Source organism: Catharus ustulatus, chromosome 6 (assembly GCF_009819885.2).
Source record: "Catharus ustulatus isolate bCatUst1 chromosome 6, bCatUst1.pri.v2, whole genome shotgun sequence".
NCBI lineage: Eukaryota > Metazoa > Chordata > Aves > Passeriformes > Turdidae > Catharus > Catharus ustulatus.
In genome coordinates, this window is record NC_046226.1 from 5,883,190 (window position 1) to 5,893,424 (window position 10,235).

Genomic DNA, 10,235 nt, shown 5'->3' on the forward strand with positions numbered 1-10,235 from the left:
ACTGTAACAAAAAGCTGATGTGATCAGACTCATCCCACAGCACCCACAGCAGCTCCAGGGGCTCAGAAAGGGAAGAGCTCCAGCATGGAGGGACATCTTGGATTAAACATCCAAGTGAACAGTGTTGGATTTTCCTGCTAACAGCTTTAGAAAGACTGTATCTTCCCTGGAAACAAGGACTGTGCTCCTGGTGAATAAAAATAAAACCCAAAACATTTTTCTCAACCAAAACTTAGAACTGCTTGCACTAGGTTTTCACCTGAAACTCCTGGAGCTAAAAGCTCAGCACAGCTTCACAGTATTTATTCCCAACAAATGTCCTATGATGGTGGCATTTCAGTGGCATATGGGTGTGTTTTCAATGGGAATCCTGGGGTGAATCGTGTTTGTGCATTATTAAGATCATAATTCAGATTTATCAGAATCATGACTTCATGCTCAGAGGATAAGCCTTTATGTAAGAGACACTCAGCTTGCTTCCAGGAAAGATTAATTGTACTCTGTTCAATATGCAGCTCAAACAACCAAAATATGCACCATCACAACTGAAATTAAATCAGATTAACCAACTCAGCTTTTTCTCCCACTTGTTCAGTCTAATAAAAGTATTGGAACAGCCTGCCCAGGGAAATGATGGAATTACCATCCCTGTAAGTGTTAAAAAAATGTGTGGACCTTGTGGCATACAAAAACAATGATGATGGTGACAAAGCCATTATTAACATGTTGATTTTTAGGCCCTTTGAAAACAAGAGATACTGGGAGACTGTCCAGAGATAGGCCCAGCTCTCCAGAGGTTACATAAAACAAATAAATTTAGAGACTCATGATTGACATAAATAAAATAAGCCTGGCCCCAGAAATGGTGACATAGTGTTTATAGCTGTTCTAATTAGAAGTTTATTTAATGGCACTAGCACACCAGGAAGTCAATGCCCTATCCCTTGAAGTGTTCCAGGCCAAGTTGGATGGGTTTTCAACAATCTGGTCTAGTGAAAGGTGTTCCTACCTGTGGCAGGGGTGTTAGGATCATCTTTAGGTTATCTTTAAGATCCCTTCCAACCCAAGCCATTCTGGGGTTCTGTTAGTGCCTTACATCCATCAGCAGTTTATTTGGACTCTGCACTGATTCCACACCTTTCTGCAGCCACAAGGGCTTTGGGAAGCAGGAGGCTGACAGCTGAAGGGGGTGTGGAGCAGGAATTGTGCTGCTTCCACCTGCACTTACCCCTGCTTGCACATATTCAGTTTATGAAAACAAAGTTCTTGTGATCATAAAGACACAAACAGCCAGATCTGCCAGGCACAGGAGCCTGTGAGTGGTGCTTCTAACAGGCTGTAAGTATCAGCAAGAGGGACAAAGCTGAAAATCAACGTGTGCTGTGTCCTTGCTCTGCCTTCCCCGGCTCTGGAGTGCAACCAGACTCAGTTAACACTTGAATTCTTATTAAACAAACAATTCAAATGAAACAAATTTATCACGATAGATATTGCCACTTATGGACAATTGCCTCAACAAAACCATTTGCTGAAGTTCAGAGGTACCTCTGGCTGTCACAAGGAGATGGGGAAAGAAGCGAGCTCTGAGCTCATTCCAAGAATCCCACCCCAGTGACAGAAGCATCCTCCAGTCATGCTCTAGGTGTGCTTGCACTCCCAAGAGTATATCCAAGAAGCTGGCCGGGCACAGGTCCTGCTCTGTAGCATGTGAGCAGCTCAGCTGCTCTCCTTTGTGGAGCCTGGGGTCTGGAGCAGTGCCTGGATTAAGTGCAGCCCACTTCACAAACGAGGAGCGCCCGCTTGGCCCGTCCAGGTCAGCACTGCAGAACAACGGGGCACGTTGTCAGCAGGCTGCAAATGAAGAGATCCTTCATGCCTTGGGCAGGCCAGGCCAGTGTGGCAGAGCTGAGTGCCAGGGCTGGCTCTTTGCACAACGGGCCAGTTACATAAGCAGGAGCACACAGACACTTTCTGCACCAGGGTTTCCACGTTGCTTTGCTGCTGTCTGTCCCAGCAATGGTTTTACTTGCTGTGTCTTTACTTCAGCCTCTCCTCAGACCAGTGCCCATCTGAGTTGATGCAATCAGCCATTGTGGTCCTCACAATGAGCTGCAGTAGCAGTAGGAAGGCAGAGCTCCCTGCCTAGCAGGATTTGGCCATGTCCTCAGAGTGGTGCCCAGCGCTCGCTGGAGCCAGCTCCCAGCAGGGAGGAGACACTGAGGAGATAAAGCATTTGGGTCAAAGAACACTGACTCAGCTGGAACTAACAGGACCCATTTGGGGATCTATTTTCCCACCCAGTGTTCCTTCTTCACGCTTCATGGTCCTGTTCTTTTTCTCATATCCTGCTTTCTTGCTTATTTTGTGTTTTCCTGCTTGTCCTCCCCTGCTTGAAGCTCTGTCTCAATGCCCCTGCCTTCACCTCGTGTCTGTCATTCTGCTCCAGATCTCACAACACCAGCAGGAACTAAGGTTGTATCTGGCCAAATGATACTCTCAGCATCTTGAGAGCTCACCAGCAGTCAGACTGGAGATGGCATCAATAAGCTTAGATTTACACATCTACTTCCCCAAAATTTAGTTTTTCTCCCAGAGCATGCAAAAAACTGAAATTGGTGGCCTAAACCAGTGGCCCAAAGCTGCCTTCCTGCAGGTCCACTCTGGCTTCAGCCCCATTGTTTTGGCAGAGCAGGTGACAGCAGCATATGAGCCCGTGTTTTTCACAGTATCCCGTGCACATCTGTGACACTGCATATAATGTAATACAAACAGAATTACCAGGGATTAAGGTTTTGTTCCTGCTCCTACTAATAAATGCCAAAATCCCTATTGACTTTGCTGAAATAAAATCAGGCCTGAAGTGACCCACCAGTGACATTTGTAGGGATCTTCCCAAACACTGAGGCACCTTTGGTAGGATGCCATATGGGCAGCCTCCTTTCTGCCTCCTCAGCAGCTGCCAGAGGCTGCAGTGCTGACTGGAGCAATGACAATAAAAATGGCCCCAACAGAGCCAGTATTCATGATAGGAAAAACAAGGTTTCCCAGGCCACTAACCCAGCATCCTGGGGCTGCCTGGAGTCCCTCATGCTGACACTGCCCTGTTGCTGCAGCCCCTGATAAAAAGAAATGTGCCAAGGGCTGGGGATGTGCACCTATGATACAGATCCACCTTCCTCTGCTTGAATCCACCTCTGAAAGCACTGACACATGCAGACATTGATCAATCCTGCCTAAAGTCTTGGCTACAATCTAGGGGTAAGCAGGAGGAAATGTGTTACATCTCAGTCTGTCTCTTTTTCCCCCTACAACTTTCTCCTTCTTGCCGTTTGCCTCTCTTTCCCTCATCAGATTTGCTCTTTCGTCATCTTCCTAGACTGACAAGCACTTGAAAGGACATTCAACACTTTGAAAGCTGCTGTTTATCAGATTTTATAAATTTCTCCCAGCTTAAGTTCCTGATGACAACTGTGCTCAGAGCACAGCTCGTCAGGAACATCGATCTAGTGGAAATGACCTGGTTTGAATTTGGTGCACAGTTCCTTCCTGAAATATCAATGAAAGGAATTCCATTTTATTTCCAACAAGCTCAATTCCCAAAGGCCTAGAATTTAGTTTAAGGTTTTTCTCCCTTCTGCAAATGCTATGAAATTAGTGGTAATTGTCTGTTCTTTACTATTTTAGTTGATAGTTTCTTTGTAATGGATTCTGCATAGCTCAAACTGACTGGTACTGGTCACATTTGATTTCCAGTCAACTTGCTTGGAAGTTTTGGGAAGCACTCAGCATTTTATCATCCATCCCTACATTGTCTGCCAGTCTTTTTAAGTTGTAAAGTGTTTAAGGGCTGCACTCTTTCATTGTGTGTAACACAATGAGGCTCTAAACAAAGCTGTGCCCCGTGGGCACTCTAATATAAATGATAATTGCTGCATGGCTCTCCCAGCTATAACTACACAGTAATTCAGACACATCCTTGCTTTCACTGGTGGGGAGTGGGAAGGATTGCTCACAAAACAATCTGTCAAGTCATAACAGCAGTGATGTTTTCCCAACTAGGGCTATGTACACAAAATTTACCCAGTTCTCACCCACAGTGATTAAAAAAGTCTGCTGATTAAATTATTTAGGAGCAACTGATTGCATAAATCTAAGTTTTATTTAGTTTTTTATTTTTAATTTATTTACTACATGATTCCTGATATCTCAGCCACATTTACCAACATGATTCAGCAGTGACTATTGTTTTCTCTTGCTCAGTCACACTGATTATAACTCCACAGGTCTACATTCCAAATACAGCACAAGGCAGTTGTGTGCCTTGGTACTTATTTATGATTTTGTCATGTGAGTAAACAGCTAATTTTGACTGCAATATTTAAAATTTTCTGTTCTCTCTCCCTATTTTCTTTTCAATATAGAATCACAGAATAATGGAATGGCTTGGAAGGAATTCCTTGGAAGGAATCTTAAAGACCATCCAGCTCCAACCCCTGCCATGGGCAGGAACACCTCCACTAGACCAAGTAAGTCCCATTGATTAAACTGTATTCATATCACAACCCTCAATAACAGAACTGTCTACACAAAGACCAGGGCTTCAGCTGGGGATGTTTCATGTTAATATAAATATTATATATCATATCATATAATTTCCAGGTAATATTAAATGTTACCTGTGTGGATCATTAGGTTATAAAGCTGCATTGGTGACAGAGCCACTGTACTGTGACACCTGGCAAAAACAGATAATAGAAGCCCACATTTTTTATAATAACAGTTTCCACTCAGGAGCCTGTAGAGATCTAAATATTTCCATAACACTACAAGCTTTCAAAATATATGCTCAGTGTATAAAACTTTCATCTTCCCTGCCTAAAAAACCAAAACAATAAAAACCAAAACAAACTAAAAACCACCCATTAAACCCAAACAATATCTTATCTGAAGTTGTTCTGCACAACCTAACCACTACCAAAAATTTTACCCAATCTGGATCTAAGTATCTGGCAAATAATCCCATGGAATTAGCCTTATGAAAGTGGAGAGATGCATTTGCTGCTCCTGACTTGATTTTGTAATTCACAAAGACAATATGTAAGCACTGACCATCAGCTGTCAGCCTTGATCTGCTGATGATACCAGATAACTTCACTGTTTCTGAAGCTCTGGAAGAAATCACTAACCCAGCAGCACTCCCTTGTCAAAAGCATCACTGTAACTGACAGAGTAAGCCACAAAAGACAGAAAACAGAAATTTGAATCATTATTTTACTCTATGCCAATACTTGCAAATGATAAAAGCACCCTGCCCAGCCTTTGACAATCTACTTTATTCCAGTAATGCCAGCTCAGATAAAACTCAACAGAGGAATCTGAAACATATACAGCATCCAATGGAGCATCCTTTTTTTTTTTTATTTTCCCTTTTTGTGTTGTTAAGTATTCTCTGATAAAATATTGACACTGCAATATGTGAGCTAGCTGTGATAAATATGCAGTGCACCAAAAAAAACACTTGTGCTTCAACACTCTGACCCTCTGCTTCTGCTCTGGATCACAGAGGCTCCCAAGGTAATGCCAAGGAGATTCAGACTGTACAGAAATTTTTCTGCTTTAGGACAATCTGCCCCCAAACTCTGTTCATTGTTATGTTAAGGAGGATTGTGGATGCTCAATGACTGTGATAATGTGGCAAAACTCACCTAAGGGCCATACATGATTCCAGTGCAGCACAAGACAAATAATCCAAGTATCTTGTATATTGATAAGCAACAAGAATATCTCAGCACTATTTAAAAGAAAGATCTGGAGAATTCATCTCTTCTGTCTATCCAAGTATTTGCTCTTTTAACAATTCTTAAAAAACTTGCCACTACAATTGGTAATTTTGACATCACTCTGTCTACAAGTATTAAAGCAGAAAAAGCTACCCAAACACTGATCCCTCTGTTTATGTGATCAGAATGCTTCTCCTGTGCTGGAAATTTATTAAAGATCTATTTTTTGGAAAGCTGGGAAGAGCACAATCCAAGATGAAGTGGAGGTTTGCATGAAGACATGACCTACTTCACAGAACCAGCTTCTTTTCAGTGCTCTGGCTGGATGGCCAACCTGGGGAGGAAAAAAAAAAAAGCACCCCTGAGGTTCAGTGGTGATTTCCATGTATTTGTGATTTATATCTTTTTTTTTTTTATCAGAACTTTACTGCTCTTTAGTTTCTGATGACAAGTCATAAGTATTAGATCAAGAAGAAAAATTTTTAGAAGTCTGAGAAGCCATGGCTCTGCATCACTCTCCTTCAACAAAACAACAGCAGTGGCAACACTGGTGTGCACTGAGCAGAGGTGGTGACCCTTGGTTTAACACCTCCTCACTAAAGATCCTACTGGCAACAACTTGCCTGTTTTCCAAGAGCCTTTTCCAGCTGTGAGAAAGAAAAATAAATAAGCAGCTGCCTATGATAGCTCCTTCAATGTATGCAGAGTGAGATACATGAGTGGTGGTGTTCATTCCCAAGGGAAAAAAAAATCACCTTGAAAAATGCATTGTGCCCAGGGATTTTTTAAGCCCATGTGGCACGATTAGAAACTGTGTTTTACAGCTTGGGTAATGGCTAGAGTGCTTCAGAGGCTTGGCATCTCCCTGGAATGCAAAGGAAACAGTGCTTTGGAATTGTTAAGGAACATTTTTAACCACTTTTTACCCATAACTTCTGGACAGGAGCCCTTTGCAGCTGTGGCAGTGAGCAACATCACTGATCACAGCATCATGAATTTTGTGGAAACAGTTAAAACTTGCCACTCGTGTGCCCCAAGAAAAAGAAAAGGGCAGCAAGAGACCACACTTAGCTCAAGGCAGTCCTGCTCTGGCAGAAGGGAGCAAATAAGAACTGCAAGCTCAAAACTGAGTTTCAGTGAGGACTGTCAGCTTCCAAGCTTCCCACCAGTCAGCAGAGCTAGTTCCCCACTAGCAAGAACTTTTTGTAACTTGATCCTCTACTTCTTTCCCTTCCCCAAGCCAAGCCTCAAAGGATTATGGATCAAGTCCTGTGCTGTATGAAATAATTTTGTGGATGCTTTGTAGACTGTGGTATGATACAGAAAATAAGGTTCATGTTATTAAAACTACTGACACTATTTCTCCCATAGAGTCATAACAGTCAAAGTATTTTCCTTTTGTGCCTGTCTAAACATTCTATTAGCATGGTAATGGCCATCTTTTGATGTTTCATTCATACCCTTATTTAATTTGAATTAAGCCAAATAGGAGCTACCTATTATTGTTGAATTCAAGTGATTTCTGAAAATTAAAAAATCTGGGATGTAGTAGGATGAGGGGAGAGATTTACCTTTCCAAAGGTAACGTGTTGCAAGTGCTAAAAAGAGCATCATCTTCACATCAAATCAAGCAAGGTACAGGATCCAAGAAACAACGTGCCAAGAGGCAATTTCTCAGCAAGATGTTAGCATCAGAACACAAAGTGATGTGTCTGGAAGCAGAACTGCTGAGCTGCAAACAACCTGGGTGTGAGTCAGAGAATATTAGGACAGTGCCTGTCCACCAGGAGCACAGACTTGATTGCATGTGACTCGTGTCAACTCTGGAGACATCAAGAGCAGAACATAAAAGCAAGGCAACAGAGATATTTCTAAATGAGCCATTCAGCCTCTAAGGCAATGAATCTGGCAACAACTCAAGTTTTAGGAGGAAAAAAGTCAGCATTCCAGGTTTGTGCTCCATGGTTATAGCCTTCATTCATTTTTCTCAGGCAAAAGGTCACCAAAACATCATGTTTTAAATCATTAAAAGACACAATCAATCTCCTTTCAAACTAGCCCATAACTTTGAAACCAGAATCCAATTGCCTGTTCAGGCTCATTAGTGTCTTTGGATCCTAATGACCCACTCAGTTGCAGTAAATGAAAAACTAATCCTTGTTCTATGCCATTGGCCCAAAAGGATTAGCCAACTCTTGCTAGCCCTGCAATCAGCCTTGCACTGGGGGGATTATGCCCATCTAATACTGTAAGTCTACACATTCCAATCTGTTACAATATGTAGCACTTAAAGCTTATTTCCTTGAAATACTTAAACGTATTAATGCTGTAGTGTGAGATTGTTTTCTTGGGATGCAGAGATTCACCTGCCCCCAAAGCCTGCATTTACCCACATACATGCAGACATGCACTGTTACTCCCAACACAAAGTTTTAATTATGCTCATAGTCTTGAAATAAAAAATTAAAACTTTTTTTTTTCTGTATAGAGTCCAGACTAGGGATGAAATGATGCACAGAATTTCTATGGGGTTCAGTGCTGTAATTTAAGAGGTAGTTAGAAATAAAGCACTACTTATCTACAATGTTCTCTGTGGGCTGAGACTCCAGGTTTGTACCACTTGTACCACTGCAGTTTTTCCAGCTCAGAATTCTGGTTGCTCTTGTAATATTACACATAAAATCAGTGATCAATTAGATGAGCCTACAATGTCATAACATAAATGTTTTGTTTTTCTCAGAATACTCACACCATACCATTGACACTTCAGTGTGATAAAGAGAAATTTAACACTATCAGTTGGCCTATTCATACAGTTTTTCTGATATAAAATATAAATAACTCTTGTGGTTGTATCACCTTAAGTATTATACATAACAGCACAACAAAATTTGTCCTGCAGAGTGCTGTGTTGGGCATATGCACTTTAGATCAATATTCTTGGACTGAAGTGACAGAAAATTCACAAATTGCTCTGAACATTTTGAGTGGGAACAGCTTGTTGAATGTCTTATTTCCTATTAAAAGTGGTGTCTGAAGGCATAAAACAGCAGTACATGAAAATAAATCTTATATTCCACAACCCTGGAAGTCATTACATTAGTCTTTACCTCATAGTTTCTAAATTAATTTTTTAGTGTCAAACTTATACAATAGTTACTTATTTGTCAGCCAAATATCCTGAATGGTTTATAAACATGCTTTATATTTATGTATCAGTAAAATTATCAGAAAAATAGTAAATGGTGCTCCAGTCATGATGTTATGTTACTTTAGAAATGAAAACATTTTTTTTTACAGGAAGATCACTTTGCAGAATGAAAAATGATATTACCATACAGCTGTTATTTCTGTGGGAGAAAGAAAACCAAGGCATTGGTGTCTTCCTCACCACTGCAGCAGATAAGAGTGTAAGTTTCATCAGTAAATTTCTTCAAAGTTTTTTACTCAACAAATTTAAAAAATTATTTATTCAGGTATCATTATATTTCCTACAAGAGTGGTGACACAAAATATTTATTATTACTATTTATTTAACCCAATGGAGTGTGGCACATTAGCTTTTACAAGCAATATTTCAAGTGAAGTGGTTTTCTGTCAAAAACATCACTAAAAACCTAAGTGGAACAGTAAAAATCAGGGCTCTAAATAAACATCTACCTTCTGGTTAGGACACTTTTATAAGATTCAAAGTCAAATCCCTGCCTTGTTTATTTAAGAGGGGGTTTTTGCTGCTAGTACTTTAGGGTTGTGAGCCTGAGCTCTGTTTTACTCAGTGCAATCCAAGGAGAGAACAAGAAGGCAGCCCCACATCCAAAGACTCACAGCACAAGTGCACGGTGTCACCATGCTGCCCCTTTGCTGACAGCTGCACAGCTTTGCAGGGATTACAGCTCCCAGCTGTCCTCACTTCTGGAGGTTCCTGGGCTCCAGTTCAGCTGCAGCCATGTGTGGGATGCCTGCAGTACCTGGGTTTTGTTCTCAAGCAGACCTTGAGAAACTCTCTTCACTCAACTTTCAGGCTAGGAATGGGTGCAGTGAGTGTGCAAAGGGCAAACCAAAACGACACTGGGCAGTGAGAGATGTACCAGTGTCAGCAACCCATCAACACCACTGCTATTGATTTTATAGACATAAACCATGGACCATTTCTAGGATGGAACTGGCAGGTACCAAAGAAAAAATCCCAATGTGTGTTCATAAGCAGTTCATGGTCCTAAACCTCAGAGAAGTATCCCAAATGCTGAGAGCTCTTCTGAAGCAGCTTTCCCTGCTTTGTTATTAATCAGCCTATCCAATTTGTGTCAGTTAGCATCCAGCAAGATCTAGGACTGTGGTTTCTCCCACTTCAACCTGCAGCCTTGACTTCTATACTGGAATATCTTAGGTATGGATAACAGAATTCGTCAGGAAGGTCTTCAGTTATGGAATGACTGAGCTAACAAAATTAAACTT